Source organism: Chenopodium album, chromosome 3 (genome assembly GCF_948465745.1).
Source record: "Chenopodium album chromosome 3, dcCheAlbu1.1, whole genome shotgun sequence".
NCBI lineage: Eukaryota > Viridiplantae > Streptophyta > Magnoliopsida > Caryophyllales > Amaranthaceae > Chenopodium > Chenopodium album.
Genome location: NC_137836.1, coordinates 57,317,559 through 57,336,921, shown reverse-complemented (window position 1 = coordinate 57,336,921; position 19,363 = coordinate 57,317,559).

The following is a 19,363-nucleotide window of genomic DNA, read 5'->3' as shown; positions in this document are numbered from 1 at the left end:
TTTAGGGTAACAACTATAACTTCTAATATCAAATATGACAATTGTGATTTTTATGATGCTTCCTATTTTCTTCCTAATATTCATGTTAGTATCATGTTAGGGTTAAAGCTTTGATTTTTGTTGTTTAGTGACATGCTAGGGTTTGTTATTAATCTTGTTAGTATCATGCCTAGGATCTTGTTATTATGCTTTAACATGATTATGATTATTATCATTATAATTGTTATTGTTATAATTACTATTCATGTTGCTTGATTTTATGATTGTTATTGCTTGATCACGGCTTTTATTGCATGTTTAAAGGGAATTGGTACTTGTAATCAAGCTTAATAAGATAATTAATAATCTTATTTAGGGTTAATATGATTATAATTCAAGTGATCGCCAATAATAGTTTATTTGTGCATTAATATTCAACCAACATAGATAAACAGGTTTAGGGTTAACCTATTGATTGCATGTTAGTCAGAAAGCGCACATGAATACGATCAGAATAAAGTAGAGGCCTATTATTAGGCAGGTTCAATATCTTTTAGGTTGGATTTGTACCTTCATCCCCGAACTACCAGTCATGGTTCCAGACCTATTGGAGTTGACGATCTCCTGGATCGTTAAGGGGTGTAACCTTCACCACGTGAACGGTTTACAAGTTCCTAAAACTTGTTGGTGACTCTTTTGCTCTACCTTCTTTCCCTTTGGACGCCACCGTACTTAAGTGTATGATTACAGTGGGGTTCAAGCTAGGGATAATGCTTGAAATATTCCCTACAGATACGGGGCACTAGGGTTTTTTATTTTCTTCACAAAGTTATTCGTATCGAGCAAAAGGTGCCTGTTACAAAAAATAAAGTATTTGTAATAGGAAAACTTTGCCCGTTACAAATACCTTAGTTTTTGTAATGGGTATCATTTTGCCCTTACAAATACTATTTTTCCTACCCATTATGCTGCTTAATTGTAACAGACTATTGATTTGCCCGTTATAAATGAGTTTATTGTAACGGGCAAACTATTATCCGTTACAAACAGGGTGTTACAAATGACCTTTTTTTCCACTAGTATATATTTTAAACACGTGAATGAAGTACTCGATTGATCAAGGAAGGTGCCATGTGGCACCTAAAATTCTTTATAATCTCCTTCCAACATATAGTGTATAGATTTGATTAATAAGATTGTTGTACATGAAGATAAAAGTGTCATTTAAAGAATAATGAGAGTAAAACAACTGTAAATAAATTTAATTACTCATACGCATAGTGTCCCTTCTCTTCAAATATTTGTAATGTCAATAGGATGTCCTGTTTGAAACAGAAAAGTCTCGTCCTTATTTATGGTACCACTTGTACTCACTTTACCTCTACAACGCAGACACGAAATTAGGTAATTTGTCCGGTAATATCTTCTTGTTACTTTAGCATTCTTATAAGTATCTCGTTCATCTTCTACTATCATTATATGAATGATTATACACGCACTCGTAATATCAGCTAGTTGTCGTACAATTGCAAATATCGCTTGGAGGACATTAAATGTATGTTCAACATCTTTACGTGCAGTAGCTTGCCGTTTAGTTGATGAATGTCATTTATGGAACTCATTTAGCTTTTTTTAGGATGATTTTTCATGACTTTTATTTCTCTTTTATCTCTTTTTATTTAGCTTTACTTGTATTTTCTCCATTTTGCATTGTCCTTAGTTGCTTTCTTATTTTCTTGCTTTTCCTAGTTTATTTTGCATTTTCTTCTTTACTTGTTTGCTTCTTTGATTCTAGGAAGTTGGCGATGTTTGATAGGCTTAATGGCATTCTCTCGAGGTTTTCAAGGCCAAAGATGTGTCCCGGTCCCTCCTTTTGAAGCCCAAAAGCAAAGGAGTCCAAGAGTCAAGTCTTCAAGGTCGCGCTCTCATGCCACATGGGTCTGAAAAGGCAGTGTCATTATCATCATGCATCATCCGGAGCTCACGGGGTCATCTTTGTTCACACCATAGGAAATCCCTTACTCTAATGGCACGGCCGCACGCGAAGGAGGAGCAGCCGCGAAGGTGGCTGGCGTTGTTGCGCAGCTGCCAAGAGCGGCCGCGCCTCTCTCCTCCCCTTGTCTCCGTACTCATTTTGTTGCGGTCGCGCTAAGGAGTGAGAGGTTGCGCCTTTTGAGGTCTCTTTTGGACATCTAACTAACTTCCCCTTAGTTAGTTTTACTATATTTAGATTTCCTACATTTTTAGAGAGAGAATTCAGGAAGGAATTAATTAGAAAATCGTAGAATAGAATTAGAATTGATTTTTAGAGAAAGAAGCTCTTGATTTTTTTATATTGATCTTAGATTTTAAAGAGAGAAACTTGGTGTTTGATGATTGTGGTATTAAGATCTTCATTCCTCTTTGATATTGATCAAAGTTTTGTAAGAATCCTTTACTTTTCAATGCAAATATATGTTTGACTTTGTTATATTGTTGGATTTCTATTGTTTAGCTTGAATTTGATTGTTGTTATTTGGATTATAATGTTTATGATGAGATTGATGATTAATTTTGTTATGCTTTTCAATTTTACCATGAGTAGTGAGTAGTTCCTTTGCTAGGGAATGTGGTGAAGCATGTATTGGTGATAATCTATATCTAATTTGGGGTTTTTGATTGGATTTTTGATGTAATAAAATTGGTTGATGAAATTTGTGCATGTGTTTCATTTGAAGAGGAGTAGCTAACCTTGATGATCATGCTAGATTGCACAATAGCTTTTAATGACATGAACAATTGATTTGGATTCTATTATTATTGATTGATCTTGATTAGTAATTTTCCTTTGAAGTCATTTGTAGAGACATCTAGCTTGACCCTAGGAAATAACTTCTTGAGTGATCTTGATTGCATACTTTGTTTTCCCTCGCATTTCTTAATTGATCGAATTCCCTCGAATTAGCAAGTTTATTATTGATGCATGTGGATCCTAAATTCTTTAGTGTTTTGATAATTGATTTTCATTTGTTGATTAATTGATTTTGATAGCATAGACCAACCCATTCTCTTTAAGATTTCGGAATAACTTGGCTTAGACTTTAGCTAAACCGCCTTCCCTTGGGTTCAATCAACCTGGACATACTTACCCTTATACCTAGGGTTGGGTTTAGTTTTACAAATTTTGTTTTTACCGAGAAATCTAGTTTCCAACGGCCTAGGTTTATCCCTCGTAAAAAATGGCGTCGTTGCCGGGGAAGGCATGGTGATTACTATTTTTAATTGAGTCTATTCCATTTTATTTGAAAAATACAAAAATATTTTCTTTCTTTTAGGCTACATTTATAGCCAAGCTATTGATATTTTGCTTTGAGTTTTTGTATGCGTAGGGCACGAGATCGAAATTTAGTGCCATTTGATCCAAAAATTGAGAGGACCATACCAAGGATAAGGGTTGCCAATCGTTCCTCAAGTCCAAGTTCTCCAAGAGAGGAGAAGAAGAAGTTCAAGAAAGCATGGGAGCTAATCCGAGAGTAGCATTGAAGAAGTTGGGAACTCCCGGAGCTTATAGGTTTGAAAGTGGGATTACTCCTCCTACTACTCCGGCAAATGATTTGAGATAAGACCGGCGATGATCACTTTGATATAGGGGCATCAAAATAGTGGTGCAAAGCATGAGAATCCCCTTAATCATCTTAAGGAATTCGAGAAATATTGCAACACAATCAAGGTGAACGGGGTTTCTCAAGAGTTTATTAGACTTATGCTTTTCCCTTTCTCTCTTATTGGACGTGCCTTAGAGTGTTTAGCCAAGGAAGTGAAGCCAAACTCTTTGAGAACATGGGATGAAGTGACTAGGGAGTTATTATCTCGGTTCTATCCACAAAAGAAGAAGGCCGACGCAAGAGCTCTCATTCAAAGCTTCAAGTAAAAGCCGAATGAAAGTTTTTATGAGGCATGGGAAAGGTATAAGGAATACCAAAGAGGGTGCTCATACCATGGGATTCCTAGCTATAAAATCATCCAAATCTTTTATGGAGGTTTAAGTCCTCAAGGCAAGTCTTGCTTGGATGCCAGTGTCGGAGGCCCTATCATGAACAAAACGGAGGATGAAGTGGTGGACTTAATTGAAGGTGTGGTGAGATATCACATGGATTGGCTAGAAGGTGAGAGAGAGTCGACAAGAAAAAGTGGTTCAATGGTTTATTCAATTGACTATCTCAATGCCATCAACAATTTGTCCTCACAAATCTCAAACTTGGGAAAGGAGATGTGATGAGTTTGTTATATATATATTTTTATTCCCCATCCCGTGGTCATATTTGTGCTTATTTGAGATCTGCGGAGCTATTTTTTTACTAATCTACATTTTCTAGTGTCTTTGTAGATTAAGTATTATTTTGTAGGAATTTGCATATTTATGGCAATTCCTGGGATTATTAGCCACTACAAAATATTAGAGTCAGATCAAATTTTATGAGAGTTAAAGAAACTTGGTTCGGTGTTGAAAGTTCCTGCAAGAAATACAAAACGAAATGATTGAGAACTAGGACTCAAGAGTCAAGTCAACATGGCCCAAGTTCGAAGCCCAATTCCCACGAATCAAGACCTTGCTGCGAAGTCCACTAAGTCAGTTTTAGTCTTTTGTGGGCTTTGTTATTTAATCCAAATCCAACTAGTGGGTGATAAGTCTATTTTATATATATTTTTATTCCCCGTCCCATGGTCATGTTTGTGCTTATTTGAGCTCTGCGGAGCTATTTTATTACTAATATACGTTTTCTAGTGTTTTTGCTGAGTTGGTATTATTTTGTAGGAATTTGCAGAATCATGATAATTCCTGAGCTTATTGAGCCACTACAAAGACATTGGAGTCGGATCGTATTTTATGACCGTATATTTAAAGCCCAAGACCGAGTTAAAGAAATTTAGTTCGGTGATTATGAGCTCGATATATGAGAAGGTCAAAGATTTTACAAGTTATTATTATGGAGTTATGGACCAACCAAGGGAGAAGAATCCAAAGTTAGAAGTCCATTCACGTTCACGCTCAGGAGAAGTCCACGAGCTTACCCTAAGCAATCGGGCCTGATCACTTAAATAAATTAGCAGTTGGATGCGCCTATTTCTTGGGCTGTACTTCAGCTATTCTGTAAGTCGGTTTGCGACTTTTGTGGGCTCCGTATTCACGCAGCTTTGGTGATTAGCCTAGTGGAATTAGGTTTGACTTGGAATCAAACTCCTTTTCCTTTAAAAGGAGGAGTTGTTACGTAGCTTTTATCAGTTAGTTTGATTAGCTTAGTTCTTATTTCCTTGCTTTAGTATTGGTGACTTTAGTTATTAGTTTCATATTATTGTTTTTATTAGCTTTCTTTATTATTGTTTTTTTTTTTTTTTTTTTTTTCGTATTAGTATTATACTTATTGTTTTCATCATATTTTCTTTAATCGCTTTGATTAGTTTAGTTTTAATTATGTGTGAGTAGTTTAATTCTAGGGTTTTGGGGAATACATAATTAATATGAAGGGATAATTTATTATCCTTGATTATTGATATTGCATAATAGTTTCTTATTGAATTGTTTTAACGCTTTACTACCAGATTATGAATCGAGCAGATGTGATTTGCTTGTAAAAGGATAGCAATATTTAATTGATGAATCGAGCAGATGTTAATTTAATATTAAAAGCTATTTTCAATAAGAACTTAGATCTAGTAAATTGCGAGAGCCTGTTAGATTTATGTTGATTAATAAATTGCGAGAGCGTGTTAATCATGTTATTTGTGCAATGTTAATTATTGGTTGTTATATTTTATCCCAGAATATTAATTTTTGGTGAACCTGTGACCCTAGGCCTATTATTGTTGATTTGTCCCTACTCTTAATCTCTTTAGTTTAGTTCCTTTTTAATAACAACAATTTTGGTTACTTGATAATCTAGATTATATTAATTAATTAGGAATAGAAAGACTTGTTTTCCTGTGGATTCGACCCTACTTCCCTATCTACATTAGTTAGAGGACTTAGGTAATACTTTTTATTAGGTGATACGACTTTAGCCCCGGCGGCGTTGCCGGGGAAACAATTTTATTTTTTATTTCTAATTATTATTAAAAGTCTAGATTTTTTTTATTTATATTTATGAGTTGAAAATATCCATGCTTACGCCATTACAAGAATTATATGATTTTTATGCAGCACCTGAATACTGTCTTTGTCAATATCGTCTTTATCATGAAAATCCTGAATGCCCTTATAGTGAGTTTTTTGTGCGTGCTTCGGATGATTTTAGAGTCTTTCCATATACATATGATCATATTCGGAAATGATTAGTTGCTAATGAAAGTTATTAGAAGGCTCTTGATGAAAAAGTCTATGGACACTATAATAATACGAATGTTATTGAGGATAAAGATGTTGGGGTTTGGTGAGTCCGACTCACCGCGGAAACAAACCCAAAAACAAGACCGCACTCGCAATAAATAAAACCATAAACATAATTAAATTAATCACAAGATTAAGATAAGCTAATTACCTTTGACGCGTGCTTCGCTCCAAAATGAGCTCTTACTTGAAAGCTTCAAGTCCCGCTCACACAGAGACCTCCAACGAAGTCCGCCCGCACCAACAAAACCGACTAGGTCCAATGTCTTGGGGTTAGCAAGACCCGACCAATAAAACCCGAGTAATTATATTGAGTTCAAAGGTTTTCACTAATTGTGATGCCTTTTTCAACTCTTACTCAAGCATCATTCCCAATGCCCATACTTGGGTATTTATAGGAAATGATGGGAGTATCATTTACTCTCCCATCAATGTGGGATAGTATGATTTTTCCATTTTATTTTAAAGCTAAAATAAAATTAATAATCAAGCTAGTAATAAATCAACAAGTGGCAAGCTCATGTGAGTGGTTAGGTGAGGACCACTTGGAGAAGGGGGGGGGGGGACCAAACTTGCTCCCCACTCCCTCTCCCATAACCGGCCACCTCACTCCACACACACTCAAGGGCCACTAGCCACATGGCACCCACCCTTGGGCACCAAGGCAGCCAAGGTGGGCTGCCATGTGCTGCTGTCCGTGGCAGCCACGCCCAGCAAGCCCAGCAGGCCCAGCACTCGCATGCGGGCTGCCAGGCGCTGCTGGCCAGCAAGCCCAGCATGCTTGTGCGGGCTGCTGCTGGCCTTGTGCCTTGGCCAGCGCTGCTAGGCAGCAAGTAATGGCCTAGCCATGCTGCTGCTAGCTGTGGCGAGCTGGCGCGCCTAGCGTGCTAGCTGCTGCAGCTTGTTGCGGCATGGCTTGCTAGCCATTGCGCGCACAAGGCTGCGCCATGCATGCTAGCACGCACTAGGCAGCGCCTAGCCTTGCGATGCTAGCATGGGTGCGCTAGCACGCACCAGCCAGCCCAGGCTCGGCTTGGTGCGCATGCTAGCCACCATGCTAGGCCATACGCCCTTAGCACTCGGTTTGCTTGGGCATTCCGATGCTAGGGGTATTTTGGTCTTTTGTTGATTTATTACTATTTCTCGTCTCGTCTTTCACTATTTTTCGACTCGACTTCAGACGCTCGGTTTCGACGCTCTAAGCTCGAATTTCCGACGTCTAAATAAATATTACTCGGTCGACTCATTAATTCCTTCCGAATTAATTCGTCGTTTTGGTTTGTTGAATGCTTGGGTGTGACCCGAAGGGTTCAGTCAAGATTAAGCTGTAATATTAATTATTCATTAATATTACTGATCGGAAGCGGCCTCCACCCAGGCATTCCGATCACTTGACCTCACTGAATATATTAGCTTTCTAATAATTCTGAACCCACTAACGGAATAGTACACTTGTTCGAAGGACACCATTCCTTTCAATCTCCCACTTGTCCTTCCGGACAAGTGCACATTTTGTGTACAACCTTTTTCCTATGTCGCTTAATGTCTCTTCATGAACTATAAGGTAAGATTTATTTTGTCATCCTTATTACGTTTAGAAGTGTTTCCCGATTCCGAGTCCGACTGTCAATAAACAGATGATTTCTAAAATCCATCCGAGCACGGCCATGCATTTTACAGTCTCGCTCTATGAGAGGCCTTGTATACAACAAAGACATCTTCCCTATTTTAGTAGGGGGACATTCCCAGTCTTGTAATGTAGCTCCTCTTACTGAGAGGACCTAGTCGCCCGAGTGTTGCCGTTATAATCCCCTATTACGGCAGACGTTTGACAACATCTAAGCGAACTAGTACTCAAACAAGAGAACTCACAATACTCATGGTCGAGGAAATAGGTTCCGATAGCAATAATGAGAAGTATACTTATGACAAATTTTTTAATTTCTTAAAGTATTCTCGTAGGTCGATCCAGTATGGTTCTAAACCAATACCTGTGCAAATGATTTATGACAATCATGTCCTTGTAGCACATGAAACGGTGCTATAAATCAAACTACACACTAATCTCAATCGGTCATTAATCGTCCGTCGTTTAAATGACCTTGATTAGGGATAATTTTCGATTATAATATTCAATGTTCACTTAATAGGTGTTTCCTTACCAAGACTGGTCTTGATACCCTATTTTGAATATTCTCAGAATCAAACGGACTCATTATTTAATCCTAAACCACAATTAAATAGCATAACGGAGTAATAAAATATTGCATGAAATTTTATATTACTCCAAAACTTGAATGGTTTTCCTTAGCGTCTTACATTAATTTTTCTCAAAATTAACTAAAACACTAAACAAGGAAATCAAAGCCAGTCTCCTACATGCTTGATTCCCATTGCCTCAACGTTCTTTTTGTGCTTCACTTGAGGCAAAGGTTTAGTAAGTGGATCGGCTACATTGTCATCCGTTCCAACTTTGCAAATTCTGATTTCACCCTCTGATTTCCATTCTCGAATCATGTGAAATCGCCGCTTGACATGTTTGACCTTCTGATGTTCCCTAGGCTCTCTGGCCTGAGCAATAGCTCCATTGTTGTCACAATAGAGGGCTATTGGACCCTTTATAGAGGGTACAACATCAAGTTCACCAACGAACTTACGAATCCAGACAGCCTCCTTAGCTGCTTCAGCAGCTGCTAAGTATTCGGCTTCAGTTGTAGAATCAGCAGTTGTACTCTGCTTTGCGATCTTCCAACTAAACGCCCCTCCATTTAGACAGAACACATATCCAGATTGCGATTTGAAATCGTCTCTGTCTGTCTGGAAGTTTGCGTCGGTATAACCTTCCACAACTAAATCCTCTACACCACCATACACCAGGAATTTATCCTTGTTCCTTTTCAGGTACTTTAGGATATTTTTGGCCGCAGTCCAATGCGCCTCTCCTAGGTCTGATTGGTAACGACTCGTAGCACTCAAGGCATACGATACATCTGGCCTAGTACATATCATGGCATACATGATCGATCCAATAAGCGAAGCATATGGAATCTGATTCATTCTTACCCGCTCATCAAGTGTATGTGGACACTGCTTCTTGCTTAGGGTTATGCCATGTGACATTGGCAGGTGACCTCTCTTGGCCTCCTCCATGCCAAATCGAGCAAGTACCTTATCAATATAAGTACTCTGACTCAATCCAATCATCCTTTTCGATCAATCCCTATAGATCTTGATGCCTAGTATGTACTGAGCCTCTCCCAAGTCTTTCATTGAGAAGCACTTTCCAAGCCAGGCCTTTACAGACTCTAACAACGGAATGCTGTTTCCAATGAGCAATATGTCATCGACATATAAGACTAGGAAGGCGATGTTACTCCCACTAACCTTCTTGTAAACACAAGATTCATCTGGATTCTTGATAAAACCAAACTTACTGATGGCTTCATCGAATCGCAGATTCCAACTTCTGCTTGCTTGCTTTAGTCCATAAATGGACTTCTTAAGCTTACAAACTTTCCTAGCATTGTTTTGGTCGACAAAACCTTCAGGCTGTGTCATATACACAGTTTCTTCCAAATAACCATTAAGGAAGGCGGTTTTGACGTCCATCTGCCATATTTCATAATTGTAATATGCAGCAATCGCTAGGAGGATCCGAACGGATTTAAGCATTGCGACTGGTGAAAAGGTTTCATCGTAATCAATACCATGAACTTGTCTGTAACCTTTTGCCACCAATCTAGCTTTGTAAATGAATACATTTCCATCTTTGTCGGTTTTCAACTTGAAAATCCACTTACATCCGATAGGTGTATAACCTTCGGGTAAGTCAACCAAGTCCCAGACTTGATTTTCAAACATGGAATCCATTTCAGATATCATGGCCTCTTGCCATTTAGCAGAGTCGGTGCTTGCCATCGCTTGCTTGTAGGTTTCCGGTTCATCTCCATCCATAATCAAGATGTCCTGATTCTCGGTTAATACTAAACCAAGATATCTATCAGGTTGAGATCTCAGCCTCTGAGACCTACGTAGGGTAATGGATTGAGCATTTGCATTGTCGGTTCGACTTTGCACATTTTGATCATTTTGACCTGCGTCAACAGATGCTGTTTGAGCACTTTGACTGTCATTATGATTTTGTTGCTCATCCTCACAAACTTCGTCGAGTTCGATTTTCCTCCCACTTGTCATTTTGGAAAGGTGCTCCTTCTCCAAAAAGACACCATCGCGAGCAACAAACACTTTGTTCTCCGATTTGTTGTAGAAGTAATACCCTTTGGTTTCTTTTGGGTAGCCCACAAAGTAAACCTTGTCAGATTTGGGATGAAGTTTGTCAGAAATCAATTTCTTGACATATGCTTCGCATCCCCATATCTTTAGAAAAGATAACCTAGGAGGTTTCTTCGTCCATAATTCATATGGAGTCTTTTCTACAGCTTTTGATGGAGCACGGTTCAGTGTTAGTGCCGCAGTTAGAAGTGCGTGTCCCCAGAAAGAGATAGGAAGATCACTAAGACCCATTGTTGATCGTACCATGTCTAACAAGGTCCGATTTCTCCTTTCGGATACTCCGTTCCATTGTGGAGTTCCTGGAGGTGTCAATTATGAAAGTATACCCTTTTCTTTTAGATGGTCATCAAATTCTTGGCTCAAGTATTCACCACCTCGATCCGATCGAAGGGCTTTGATTTTCTTGCCAAGCTGATTTTCAACTTCACTCTGAAATTCTTTGAACTTTTCAAATGATTCAGATTTATGCGACATGAGGTAGACATAGCCATATCTACTATAGTCGTCTGTGAAAGTGATGAAATATCGATGTCCATTTCTTGTGGTTGAGCTCATTGGTCCACATACATCGGTATGTATAAGACCCAATAAGTCACTTGCCCTTTCTCCCAACTTGGAGAATGGCTGTTTAATCATCTTGCCTAATAGACATCCCTCGCAATTCTCAAACGATTCTAAATCGAAAGAGTCAAGAACACCTTCTTGTAGAAGTTTCTTGATGCGTTTGATGTTGATGTGGCCAAGATGACAATGCCACAAGTAAGTCTGATTTGACTCATGGTCTTATCACTTTTGGTATCATTATTCACATTATAAACTTGTTTGTCTAAAGAAAGCACATAAAGGCCATTTTTAGAATGTGCAATACCATATAAAACATTATCGAGATAAAACGAACATTCTTTGTCCTTTACTCGAAATTCAAAACCTTTGGCGTCCAACGCCGAAATTGAAATAATGTTTTTGGTAATGTTAGGAACATAATAAACATTATCGAGTTCCAAAACTAGCCCGGTGGGCAAAGACAAACTGAGAGTTCCTACGGATACGGCACCAATTCTGGCTCCATTGCCGACCCGGAGTTCAATCTCTCCCTTCTCTAGCCTTCTAGCGTTCCTTAGTCCCTGAGAATTGGAACAAAGGTTGTAGCCACATCCGGTATCTAATACCCATGATGTTAAGCTAGTGAAGTTAAAGTCTATAACGAATATGCCTGATTCAGAAGCAACAGTTCCGTTCTTCTTATCTTCCTTGAACTTGAGGCAATCTCTCTTCCAATGTCCCTTCTTCTTACAGTAGAAACATTCGGAATCAGATTTAGAAGACGCTACCTTCTTATCCTTGGTAGCTTTAGACTTAGGCAGAAAAGTTTTCTTCTTACCTTTCCCCTTAAAGCCTTTCTTCTTCTTGCCCAAAAATTTTAACGGCTTGCCCTTTTTAATCATGAGCATATCATGCTTTCCCTCATCCTTGAGCGTTTGCTCAGCTTGCTTCAACATACCATGAAGCTCGGTGAGGGTTTTCTCCATGTTGTGCATATTATAGTTCATCTTGAACTGATCATAGCCTTTGTGCAGCGAGTGGAGAATGATGTCAATTGCCATCTCGGTTGAATACCCCGCATCAAGCCTTCCCATGTTTTCAAACAATCCAATCATTTTGAGTACATGTGGGCTGACTGGCTCTCCTTTCTTGAGCTTGCTCTCAAGGATCTGCCTGTGGGTTTCAAACCTTTCAGTTCGGGCCTGCTCTTGGAACATATTCTGCAATTCAGAAATGATCTCAAAAGCCGTCTCTTTTTCAAAGAAAGTCTTTTGAAGCTCAGGAGACATTGTGGCCAACATGATGCATTTGACATCTCGATTGGCACTTTGCCATCGATTTAGGGCAGCTTGAGTCACCTCCTCATTGGGAGCCTCGGGCATTTCCTCATCAAGGACATATTCCTTTTGCTCTTGCATGAGAACAATTCGCAAGTTCCTTTGCCAATCAAGAAAATTTGGCTCACTCAGCTTCTCCTTGTCGAGAATTGAGCGTAACGAGAATTGGTTGTTTGAGTTATTTGAAGACATGATTCTACAATTGAAATAATTTGAAATGAAAAACCATTCATTATACTTAAATAAGATTGAATTCATGAATTTTAATCAAACTTATTTAAAACGTCTTATTCACGCATTAAAGATTGTCCCCATTTTAGGTGAGAATAAGTCGATTCCAAGATCCAAAGAAACAAAGAGTGGTTAAGCATGCTTTGGCTTGTCTTAACACTCAATCTCCTAAGGTAAGCAACGCTTCGCTAATGGATCCAAGCCACTCTTGGTTAAATAAATCGTCGCATCCAATGCTCTCTAAACAATTTATTCACTTTGCCACGACATGTTAGGACTCCATCACTCATATCGTTGAGTATAACCAAAACCACCTTGCATACCCGGTATGCCTTACGTTCCTTGGAGAAGTAGTGATGCCTCGTTTTGGCGTAGCCCACCACTACCCTCGTTCGGTTGGTAAGTGTGTTTTGGAATGGCAAGTTTTACTCAATATTTTAGGGACCTAGGGTTTCTATGTTGGTTGATTTAAGTGAACTTAATTAATCATCTCAACATTCGAAATCCTAAACATGCATCTAACATATAATTCATATATATAAACATAAATATATATCGAAAACATAAATAGAGATGCATTTGGCAACTAGCATGACCCCTTGAGATCTTCAAGTCTTCAAAAGGTCTTCATTTGCAACTTCATGGCTTTGTCTTCTAAGAACCCCGTCTTCAAGACTTGACCAAAATATTACAATTGCTAGTATCTACGATTAGGACTAATCTAAATATTAAGGTACAAAAATACTCAACGGTTCGCAGACCGTATTTAGATTTACAAAAATACATCACGGATCACAGTCCGTATTTTCTATCCTAATCGAGCCCCACTAGTTGCCATTTCATAAAACCTGTGAGAGAATTTTACATTCCATTCATCCATTCACTATCTGTGAATGGCCCATGCATTTTACAACGATAAACAAGTAACAATGCATAAAATGCGCGAGAACTAGTAACTAATCTAGGTGGTTAATCCAATTAACACGCCTAATTAAACTAGTCAAAGTTGTTTTAACCGGTTATGGTAATGACTTAGAGACGCTCCCACTAAATTCCGCATCCAACTTAACTAATCCAATTAATTAAGTCGGTGAACCCAAATATTTGCCAAAATTAATTTTGCAAATGTCGCTCAAAACCCGAGGCCTAGCCTCAAAAATTTTAATTAAATAAACAAAATAATTAAAATAATTAAAACAACAATTTAAGCAAAATTACGTATTCCAATATGTCTAAGTGCCTAGCACTAAGACTTGGAGTCCAAAAATTACCCTTACTTACATATTAAGCAACGCTAAAATTAACTTTAAAATAGCATCGCCTTAATAACCCGGGATTATTGTGCCAATTATGGGATTGTACGTACCGTAAAACAAGCACGTAGTATGCCCATGCGCACCCCCGCAACACCAAGCATGCATGTGGGCTGCTTGTGCTCACATGCGCTACGCCCAGCCCAGCCAAGCGTAGCAGCACGCACAGCGCGCACAACATTATGCTGCTGCTGCGCCATGCTGCTGCTTGCTGCTGGCTGGCGCGCTATGCTGCTGGCAGCGAGCAGCGAGCAGCAGCCCACACCCTTCCTCGCACACACACACGCACAACACCAAGCACCTAAGAACGAAGTGCCCAACAGTCTCGGCAGCCACATATGGGTTGCGTGAGCAGCCCAGCTGGCCGAGAGCTAGCTCGGGGCTCTTAGGCCTCGTGTTGCGTGCTAATGCTTCGAAAATTATCGATTTTTGTGTGTGACATTATAAATCAATTCTAAATTAATTTTAGAATCAATTTTGAGGAAAAATGAAAAATAACAAGTCCAACTTAAATAATTCATCCAAATGCAATTAACCAAATTTATTTCCAAGAACCATTCTTTAATAAAATTGGTTTAACTTGGTGTAATAAAATAAATTAGGGCAATTCTCACTATTAATTTAATCACTTTAAATTAATCTTGAGATTTTGACAAAATAAAAGGGAGTTGGAAAAATGAACATAAGTTCAATAAAGACTCCAACTTTAATACTTGTGACTCCATGAAAAAATTATATCTTCCAATATGAAGATAAACCAATTTCAATCACAAGTTTTAAACTTTATGATTCCAATCAACTAAAAAATGATTAAATCAACAAAGTTTAACCAAAATTCATGGAATTTAGTAACTCAAAGTTTCAATCACTTATCATAAATAAAGATTGAATCTTTAGTACTTGGAAGCAACAAAGAACTTAATGCAATTAATTTGCAATTATGTGAAAAAAATAAAACCAAACTTTCAAGCACCAATTACTACCAAGTAATCATGCTTAAAGTGGTCTAAATTTGCATATAAATAAAGGAAAGAACCAAATTCATAACCACCATAAATATGCAATCAATTTTCAAGGTTAGAAAGACTTAAAATTTTTCGTCAAAACGAAAAATCCCTCGAAAAATGCATTTCTGGTCGTTTTTTTGGCTAAAAACCGAGTCCTAAAAGGGTAAAACCATTTCCAGAACGCCTTTTCCACCCAAAATTCACTATTTTTGGGTCGAAATCTGGGTTCGGAAGCTGAAGACAGCTCTAATACGAGGTAAAAATTGGAAAAACGAGTTACTAATCTAATTAGCAACTTAAAACCAGAAAAATTAAGCCATAAAAACACCTTGAAAATATTATGATTTTAAAAATAAACGAGCGAGGCTCCGATACCGCTGTTGGGGTTTGGTGAGTCCGACTCACCGCGGAAACAAACCCAAAAACAAGACCGCACTCGCAATAAATAAAACCATAAACATAATTAAATTAATCACAAGATTAAGATAAGCTAATTACCTTTGACGTGTGCTTCGCTCCAAAATGAGCTCTTACTTGAAAGCTTCAAGTCCCGCTCACACGGAGACCTCCAACGAAGTCCACCCGCACCAACAAAACCGACTAGGTCTAATGTCTTGGGGTTAGCAAGACCCGACCAATAAAACCCGAGTAATTATATTGAGTTCAAAGGTTTTCACTAATTGTGATGCCTTTTTCAACTCTTACTCAAGCATCATTCCCAATGCCCATACTTGGGTATTTATAGGAAATGATGGGAGTATCATTTACTCTCCCATCAATGTGGGATAGTATGATTTTTCCATTTTATTTTAAAGCTAAAATAAAATTAATAATCAAGCTAGTAATAAATCAACAAGTGGCAAGCTCATGTGAGTGGTTAGGTGAGGACCACTTGGAGAAGGGGGGGGGACCAAACTTGCTCCCCACTCCCTCTCCCATAACCGGCCACCTCACTCCACACACACTCAAGGGCCACTAGCCACATGGCACCCACCCTTGGGCACCAAGGCAGCCAAGGTGGGCTGCCATGTGCTGCTGTCCGTGGCAGCCACGCCCAGCAAGCCCAGCAGGCCCAGCACTCGCATGCGGGCTGCCATGCGCTGCTGGCCAGCAAGCCCAGCATGCTTGTGCGGGCTGCTGCTGGCCTTGTGCCTTGGCCAGCGCTGCTAGGCAGCAAGCAATGGCCTAGCCATGCTGCTGCAGCTTGTTACGGCATGGCTTGCTAGCCATTGCGCGCACAAGGCTGCGCCATGCATGCTAGCACGCACTAGGCAGCGCCTAGCCTTGCGATGCTAGCATGGGTGCGCTAGCACGCACCAGCCAGCCTAGGCTCGGCTTGGTGCGCATGCTAGCCACCATGCTAGGCCATACGCCCTTAGAACTTGGTTTGCTTGGGCATTCCGATGCTAGGGGTATTTTGGTCTTTTGTTGATTTATTACTATTTCTCGTCTCGTCTTTCACTATTTTTCGACTCGACTTCAGACGCTCGGTGTCGACGCTCTAAGCTCGAATTTCCGACGTCTAAATAAATATTACTCGGTCGACTCATTAATTCCTTCCGAATTAATTCGTCGTTTCGGTTTGTTGAATGCTTGGGTGTGACCCGAAGGGTTCAGTCAAGATTAAGCTGTAATATTAATTATTCATTAATATTACTGATCGGAAGCGGCCTCCACCCAGGCATTCCGATCACTTGACCTCACTGAATATATTAGCTTTCTAATAATTCTGAACCCACTAACGGAATAGTACACTTGTTCGAAGGACACCATTCCTTTCAGAAGAACCATCGGTTATAGAATTTGTGGTTGAAAAATAATTGGTTGACGAATCGGTGATTGAAAAATTATTAGTTGTAGAAACGGTGGTTGAAAATTCCTTTGTTGATGATGAGGTTATTCGTAAGGGTGAAATTTTTAAGTCATTATTGGATGATAAAGACAATGACTACCTCCATGTTCGTTCTATTAATTCTAAATTTTTAACGGAGGAAGTAGAAGGTTGTGGTGTATTTTATCTCTCTCTTTTGATTTTTCCTTCTACCTTGAGTTCTCTTTATGTGCTCCTAACCTTTTCTTTGTAGGGATTAATGTTCTTGAAATTAACCCCTATATAGTGTTTAATGAAATGTTTGCAGGAGCGTTTGATAAGTTACTCAAGGCGTTGAACTCTTCCGATTGAGAGAAGGAGTATGGTCGAGCGGGACCTTGATAAACTATTGCTTTGCAGAAGGTAACCCGTACCTTTTTTTTTTTTTTTTTTTTTTTGCTTTTTAGTTTAGTTTTTTCTTATTTTTTTGTGTGTGTGTGTTTTATTTTATTATTAATTTTCTTTTAGAGAGGCAAGGAGAGTGTAACTAATGCTTGTGTGAGTTTGTTTTTTTGCAGATTTTGAGCTAGAGAAGGCTTCATTCACGCTGGAACTGCACTCGTATTCGATCGGGCAGAGCTCGCCCAATCGGGCGTGCGTAGCATCAGCAAAATTTTCCAAGTTTGATAGGCCATAACTTTTGCGTTTCTTATTGAATTTTGGCTTGTGACCTCTCGTTGGAAAGCTCTTCAAGTCTACTTTCTAATGCAATTAAAGTCACTGAATTATCTCTTATATATCAAAAGTTATGATCAAAAGAGTACACCTGACTCAAATTTGGACTTTTTCTCACCAACACTTTGTTTCTTTCTTGCCATAATTTGTTCTAAAGAGATGCATTGCATTCCTCGAGTCTTTGATGAAATTATTGTTGTGATGTTGAGGAGTAGTCACCTTGACTACTAGCTTCCCTTTAAGACAATGAGGATATTGTCTGATTTAGCTTGGGGGGAGGTTCTCGTGTTCGTATTGTATATATTTCACTCTCTCTTTTTATTTATTTATTTATTTATTTATTTATTATTCTTGGTGTTCTTAGTATAGATTTTATTGATTTTATAGGTTATTTTTTATTACTTTAAAAAAAATCCAAAAATACGTTTCAATGAATTGTAAATCATGCTTCCCTGTGCCCCATACTTGGAAAAATATTGTTTTGATTATTGGTACATGATAATGAGCATTGTGGATTAGTTGATCATGATTTGATGTTTGATTGACTTGAAACCCTAACATGCGTCAATTTTTCCCAACTACTTGTGAATATAGTGCTTGACTAGTTGATTTGGTTAGGAATGTGTGTTAGTTCTTGGTATGTCAATGAATTTGAGTATTGATTTGCAACTTTTAGTAATGTTTGTAGGACTCATTATTATGCACATTGAGGAGGACGAAGACCTTTGTTCTTTTAGGTAGCCTTCAGATGATTTTAGATACATTTGTTCCCTTCTTTCTACCCATGTTGTTGCCTTGACTTTTTGTTGTTTATAAACCACATTACAAGCCTATTTTGCCCCATTGGTTACTAGTCCCAAGCTTGGCTTGGGGGAGCTATTAGTGAGTGAGGTGAGGGAGTTTGTAGTGTGCTTATTATTTGCACAATTTGGGTGGGTTTTGAGAAGTTATTTTGTTATTGATCGTAGTTTATTTTTGATGAGTTTGAAAGTTTAATCTTCTTGAAAAAATAAAGTATGATGATAAGAGAAGTTCAAGAAAAAAAAAAGTGAACTTCAAAAGGAAAAAAAAAAGAGCAAAAAAAGAAAAAAAAATTGTTTAATGTCCAAATGTTCTAGTTGGAGGTTGATCAAAAGAAACAAAGAAAAAAATTGAGTTTCAATGAAAATTAGAGTTTGGAAAGTAAAGTTTGTTATTCGCTCAAGTATTACATTATTATATATTTTGTGAGTGATATTGTAAATGTTGGGATTGTTTGTTATGTTTGGAGTTATATTTGGTGAACTTATGTTGGAGTTGAGTATGTTGGAGATGATTGGCCATTATTTATTTTTGACCTTGGTTTTATTAGGTTTTGGCTCCCTTAAGCATGGCTTTGCTCTCACATTTTCCCAAATATTTCCTACCTTTTACCTAAGCCTTACATTACAAGCTTTGAAGACCTTCCGACCTTTGTGCATAGAGTTGTGTGAATGTGAAATTAATTTTTTATTAATGCAAAGAATGATTTGATATATTTCGAGTCGATTATTAGGTTGAGTGCTTGTCTCTTTAAACACACGAGTGTTGTGAGTTTGGGAGGACATTGTTCACATATAAAGGGGTGGTTGGAGAGCGAGCGAGTACATCTTTTACTCGCCACATAAATGAGAGTTGAGTGTGTGAGCACTAGTCTTGAATTTTATATGCTCTTGTGATTTGCTATATTTGACAATTGTTAGGGAAGGTTGGTAGTTGGATGGATTTGATTG